At 38.5% G+C, this 6265-nt stretch overlaps 1 protein-coding gene across 1 annotated transcript in view; it reads right to left on the bottom strand.

Annotated features, from left to right (window-relative positions):
- The window catches only part of DLGAP1 (DLG associated protein 1), an 884156-nt gene that overhangs the window by 96894 nt on the left and 780997 nt on the right, over positions 1-6265 (bottom strand). The gene's annotated exons all lie outside the window — the stretch shown is intronic.

Here is a 6265-nt window from a genome sequence, read left to right as displayed (position 1 = left end):
AATTTTCATTCTGAGGGGCAGAAAGTAGATTCATAGTTGCCTAGGTTTGGGGTAGGGGTGGAGACTAATTGGGGTGTTAAAAATGTTCCAAAGTTAAATTGTGGGTGATGGTTGCACAACTCTGTGAATGTACTAAAAAAAAACAAAACATCTAATTACATACTTTAAATGGGTGAATTTTATGGTATGAGTTCTATCTCAAGCTGTTAAACATTTAATTCTGAGAGAATTACATGGTCTATAAAAATAGCCCTAATATTTTATTAGCATTAGTAACTTTTTTTTTTTTTTTTTTTTTTTTTACCAATTATTTCTGGTGTGTGTGATGACTAATGCTTTAGGTTATACATGCTTTGGGGAAGGGCAGACTGGAGAAGGTAATCTGGCTTCAGACAAGGACCAGGTCCCAGGTATAAAAATGCAGGGAGTAGATTTGCTCAGTGGGAATGTTCTTCAGTCTTCCACTGTGTTTCCCCTGCCCCTTACAGACCCGTGGGGTAGAAGGGGCTGTTTGAGCATGTGTGGTTCCTCCTACCCTATCTCTAGAGTCATTCCTCTGTGCTCTGGAGCCTTAAAGAACATCCAGCTGATTCTGCAGCAGGAGGGCATAACAGAATCTTCAGGAGGAAAAAGGAGACAGGAGGTAGTTTTTGTAATTTGAAAAAGCACAGTTTACCTTGTAATGTATTTATTTCATTATGATTTTATTGAGGAGCTCCTTTCTCTCTGTGTAATGTTCTTAAAGAATATCCAGGGGTGCCTGGATGGCTCAGTCGGTTGAGCGTACTACTTTTGATTTTGGCTTGGGTCACGATCTCATGGGATCGAACCCTGCATTGGGCTCCGTGCTGAGAATGGAGCCTGCTTAAGGTTCTCTCTCCCAGGGTGCTTGGGTGGCTCAGTTGGTTAAGTGTCCGAGTCTTGATTTCAGCTCAGGCGTGATCTCACAGTTTGTGAGATCGAGCCCCCCATTGGGCTCTGCGCTGACAGCACAGAGCCTGCTTGGGATTCTCTCTCTCCATCCCTCTCTGTCCCTCCTCCACATGTGTTCTCTCTCTCTCTCTCTCTCTTCCTCTCAAAATAAATAAAAAATTTTTAAAAAGATTCTCTCTCTTTCTCCCTCTGCCTCTCTCTCCTGCTCATGTGTGCTCTCTCTAAAGAAAATACATATATATACAAAAAAGAATAATTACAAACCACGATCCAGGTTCATGATATGGAATGCTATCAGCACCCTAAAAGGGCCCAACTCACAGCCCCCTCTACATCTTTTCCCCACTATAACCTTCTCCTTTCCCCAGAAGTAACTACTTTTTCAAATCTCCTAATCATTTTTAGTTTCTTGTTCCCTGTAGATCTTCGAAAGCTCATCTTTTATTTATTTCTACATAGCCTGCATATGTATAATTATATTTATATGATAAAACCCGAATTAAGATTGACCTCTCTTAGAAAGGAAAAGCCTATTTATTTTAATTCTAATAATTTAACATCTTCATTTTTGGTGTGACTGTTCTCTTCTCCCTGATGGTGCCTTGCTTCCTTGTGTGCTTAGTTATTTTTGACAGTGGGGAGATCACTTTCTTTGGAAAATTATTTTGTAAAGTTATTTGTGGCCTAGAAAAGTATTCCTTTTCTGTAAAGGGTTATCACTGAAATATTCAGAGCTTGAGGTCCTTTGAACCAATCACTCAGTTGATGCAACTTTGAGCCTGGATGTGAAAGAAGTCCAGGTATGGTTACAAATTCTCATGAATGGCTGACCTTCCTCTACTTTAGTACTGAAACAGGAGGTTTTTTGGGTGTATATATGTTTTGTTTTGTTTAGAGTGGGGGGATGGGACGTGGATCATGGGGATAGACTTACCTTCTGGTTCATGCTTACCTATAGAGTGTAAATTTTTGGGATGCCAGTTTTACGGGATAGTTTTCTTACTAGATCTTTCTAGATCTTACTAGATCTTCCCAGTCTGGGAAGACTGGGGCTTTAATATCTGACCATTTGTTCCTACTCTAGGATATTATCAAAATCGAAACTTGTAGGGCGCCTGCGTGGCTCAGTTGGTTTTAAGCACCTGACTTCGGCTCAGGTCACAATCTCACGGTTCGTGAGTTCGAGCCCCGCGTCAGGCTCTGTGCTGACAGTTTAGAGCCTGGAGCCTGCTTCACATTCTGTGTCTCCCTCTCTCTGCCCCTCCTCCTCCTCTCTCTCTCTCAAAAATAAGTAAACATTAAAAAAAAAAAATCTTAAAAAAAAAAAAGAAAACCTCTAACTTCCTGCTTTCTAGTAACTCCTTATTAACTCATTAGATCTTTGATGTTTTGAAGGATATATATGTATACTTATATATGTATGTATCCTGCCATATTAGAGGATGTGAAGCCCTACAAGAATATAATCTTAAATTTGTAAAATGAAATCGCTATTGGTTTTTATATTACAGTGATTGAAAGTAAAGCCTGACCAAATCTTTTTAGCTGGGAGTGCTATATGAATGACTCTTCCTATGACTGGGGGTGGGGGAGAGAGGGGAGTGGGAAAGGGGGATGTTTTGCATATGTCCTTTAGAGGAGTATATCAGAATTTCTGAGTGGAGGGAGGTGATTTATGCCAAGGGTGATTAGGTATATGTATGTATGTAAAGTATATCAAAAGATGGTTTGGATTTTTAAAAAGTTTAGAAACCTGATTCTATAACTGTATTTAGTCCTGTTTTCTGAAACTTCATTGAAGTTGCAATTCTACAAATTCTACAATGGAAAGGCTCTTTTACATTTTGGGTCTTTGACTTTTTAGATAATCTGTTGAAAGCTCTAGATGCTTTTCTCCGGAAATAATTCACACATGTACACATATGCAAATTTTGATTATAATTTCAGAGGGTCAAAGGGACCCTCTAAAGAACTTCAGCTCTAAAATTACTAAATACTACTTGACTTTACATAATGGGATACGTTAAATAACTTCTGGCCATCCATAAAAGTAGAATCTTATGCAGACATTAAAAAGAAAATAACTTGGGGCACCTGGCTGGTGATGCTTGAGCTCAGGATTGTGAGTTGAAGCCCCAGGTTGAGGGTAGAACTTACTTTAAAAAAAGAAAAAAAAAAAAAAAAAGGAAATAACTATCTATACTAATGTAGACAGATACTAAAGATACAATGTCAAGTGAAAAAATAAGTTGTAGAACAGATTAGAATGATTTTGTTTGTGTATATATTATGTAATTATGATTCCATTGGTGGACACACATGGAAAAAATCTGCAGGGATACACAAACACTTGGATATTATAACTGGATGAGTATTGTGGAGACTTTTTCCCTTAAACTAAGTAATATTTGGAACTTCTTTCTACCATAAACTTGTATTTCTTGTATACATTAAGAAGAAAATTTAAGTTAAAAAAATGAATCATTCTTCTAAAATATAATGTTTTGGGGGACCTGGGTGGCTCAGCTGGTTGAATGTCTGACTCTTGATTTTGTCTCCGGTCATGATCCCAGGGTTGTGGGATCGAGCCCCTCATTGGGCTGTGCACTGAGCATTGAGCTTGCTTGAAATTCTCTCTCTCTGCCCTTCTCCCCTGCTCTCTCTCTTCCTTGCTCTCTCCCATAAAAAAAAAAAAAATTAAATAAAAAATACAATATAAAGTTTTATAGTCTTTATAATCTTCTCTACAGAAAAAAAACAGATATTATGTATCTATTGCTATCCAAATGTGATCCTTTCCTCTAATTTAAAACTTTGATCTCCTTTTCAACTTTGTTTTCCAAAAGGTTAAAAGACATTTTAACTTCTTAACTTGACTCATCATTGTCCAGTGCCCTTGGGTGTGCTTCTCTTCACATTTTCAATTTCTTGTTTATGTGTAATGCCCTAGCATTATGTGAATAAAATTCAGACATACGGAAATTATATTGAGAATATTGCTTGTATTTCTATATGAATTCTCTTATTTCATGACCTGCTAAGTCATACATAATGGTTTTTATACAAAATGTTTCATGGATTGTTAACTCAAATTATGCTGTTAGAGCCAACTACATGAAATGAGGTAATTAGAAAGCTACTATGTTCTTACATAATGATCTTTGTCTCAAAGAACTAAGGGACTCTATCTGTCCTATATTTGCACAGATGGATTTTATCAGCGGTGAATAAAATAATTCTAATATTTACCAGATATTAAATTTCTCACCTGCTATTTCAGCTTAATTATATCCTTTTTTTTTTTTTTTTAAGCAGAGTAGATTTTCTAATTTTATTTCTGATATGAGACATTCTGGGTAACATTAGAAAAGAGACCTTTTCCTAGCTTCTGTTAGAGTGGGGTTTGGAATGAAGCAGAGAAATGGGTATAATAATCACAGAAATGACTATAATAGGAAGCCAACCATTCTAGCCTGTTGATCAGAGAAAGTTTCATAGACAAACTAGTCAAGAGTCTGGTTACCTATCCCGTTTTTTTTTTTTTAATTAAAAAAAATTTTTTTATTAAGTAATCTGTATGCCCAGTGTGGGGCTTGAACTCATGAGCCTGAGATTAAAAGTTGTATACTTTACTGACTGAATCAGCCAGGCACCCCGTTGTCTCACTTTTGTCAATGAAAGGGACTCCACTTTCTTGGAAGTTTTCAGACTTCTATCACTGATGCAGCCAATTCATTCGTTCACACAGGAGCAGCGAGTGTGGCCTCTCCTGTGCAGAGGGTAGATGATTGGCAGAGGATAACCTCCTGGGGATGCCAGAACCTTCCTGGGATGTACCTTAATGGGGATTCCCTCCAACAGGCCACCATCTCCATTTTGCAATTGGTTATTTGCTGACAACTTTCTTATGTTCAACTTAACTCTTGTTGAATCAAACCACCTTACATTTAGTTCTAACCTTCAAAAATAAAGAAATTGGTAATATCCAATTTGTAACCCCACATTCCCCTCCCTCATATCTATGTTTAAACCGTTGTCAGTTTCATGAATCCAATCTCCTTCATGGAATGGATTGCCTTGGTCTTGACAGGGTCTTCCATAATAATCACGGGATTCTCTGCTTCTGTCTTTTGAATTATCTCTTTCTTTTTTTAATGTTTTATTTATTTTTTGAGGGAGAGACGGAGATAGCATGAGAGGGGGAGGGGCAGAGAGCAAGAGGGGGACAGAGAATCCAAAGCGGGTTTTGTGCTGACTGCAGCGAGCCCGATGCGGGGTCGAAGTTGGTCACTCAATCAACTGAGCCACCCGGGTGCCCCTGATTTATTATTTATTTATTAAATTTTTTTTTCAATGTTTATTTATTTCTGAGAGAGATACAGGGAGACAGAGGATCCAAAGCAGGCTCCACGCTGTCAGCGCAAAGCTTGACCTAGGGCTAGAACTCATGAACCGTGAACACAGAGCCTGACATGGGGCTTGAACTCATGAACCATGAGATCAAGACCTGAGCTGAAGCTGACTGAACCGTCCAGGCGCCAGCCTGAATTGTCTTTTAAAGAGACAAACTTGATCATTGGGTTCACTAGCTTAAAGATCTTTAATGGCTCCTCACTTCCTAAGGATGACGTCCAGACTCTGTGTTGGGATTTTTATAACTTAATCCATTCTCTTTTGCTTCTTCCTGTTCTCTCCCTTTACAACTTTTGCTCCTTTCTCTTATTTATTTTCCTGCTTGCAGCTTGACACATACTGTTCCCTGTGCCTGTAAGTTTTGCCCTTTCTTTATCTGGCAAACTCATACTCATCTTTTAAATTTCATATCTGTTATCATCCCTCCTATAAAGCCTTCCTGAATTAATCTACTCTGTCCCTGTCCTCTCTTAACCTTTAGAAGGTGCTTCTCGTATCTTTCATCACTACACTGTAATTATAGATTCCTGTCTCCCCAGGAGCGCAGACTTCATATCTTGACCATCTCTGAATCTTGAACCTCCATAGTGCCTGGCTCAATACAGTTGTTTTTTTTTTTTCACTTACATGTTGCATATCCGAATCCAGTTCATATGTCTTTCTTAAAATTTTTTTTAATGTTTATTCATTTTTCAGAGAGAGAGAGAGACAGAGTGTAAGTGTGGTAGGGGCAGAGAGAGAGGGAGACACAGAATCGGAAGCAGGCTCCAGGCTCTGAGCGGTCAGCACAGAGCCTGACACGGGCTCAAACCCATGAACGATGAGATCATGACCTGAGTTGAAGTTGGATGCTTATCCTACTGAGCTACCCAGGTGCCCCAAGTTCATACGTCTTTCTAAAGTGAGTAATCTTCCCGTA

Source organism: Panthera leo, chromosome D3 (assembly GCF_018350215.1).
Source record: "Panthera leo isolate Ple1 chromosome D3, P.leo_Ple1_pat1.1, whole genome shotgun sequence".
NCBI classification, from domain to species: Eukaryota; Metazoa; Chordata; class Mammalia; order Carnivora; family Felidae; genus Panthera; species Panthera leo.
This window is presented reverse-complemented; position numbering and strand designations above follow the sequence as displayed.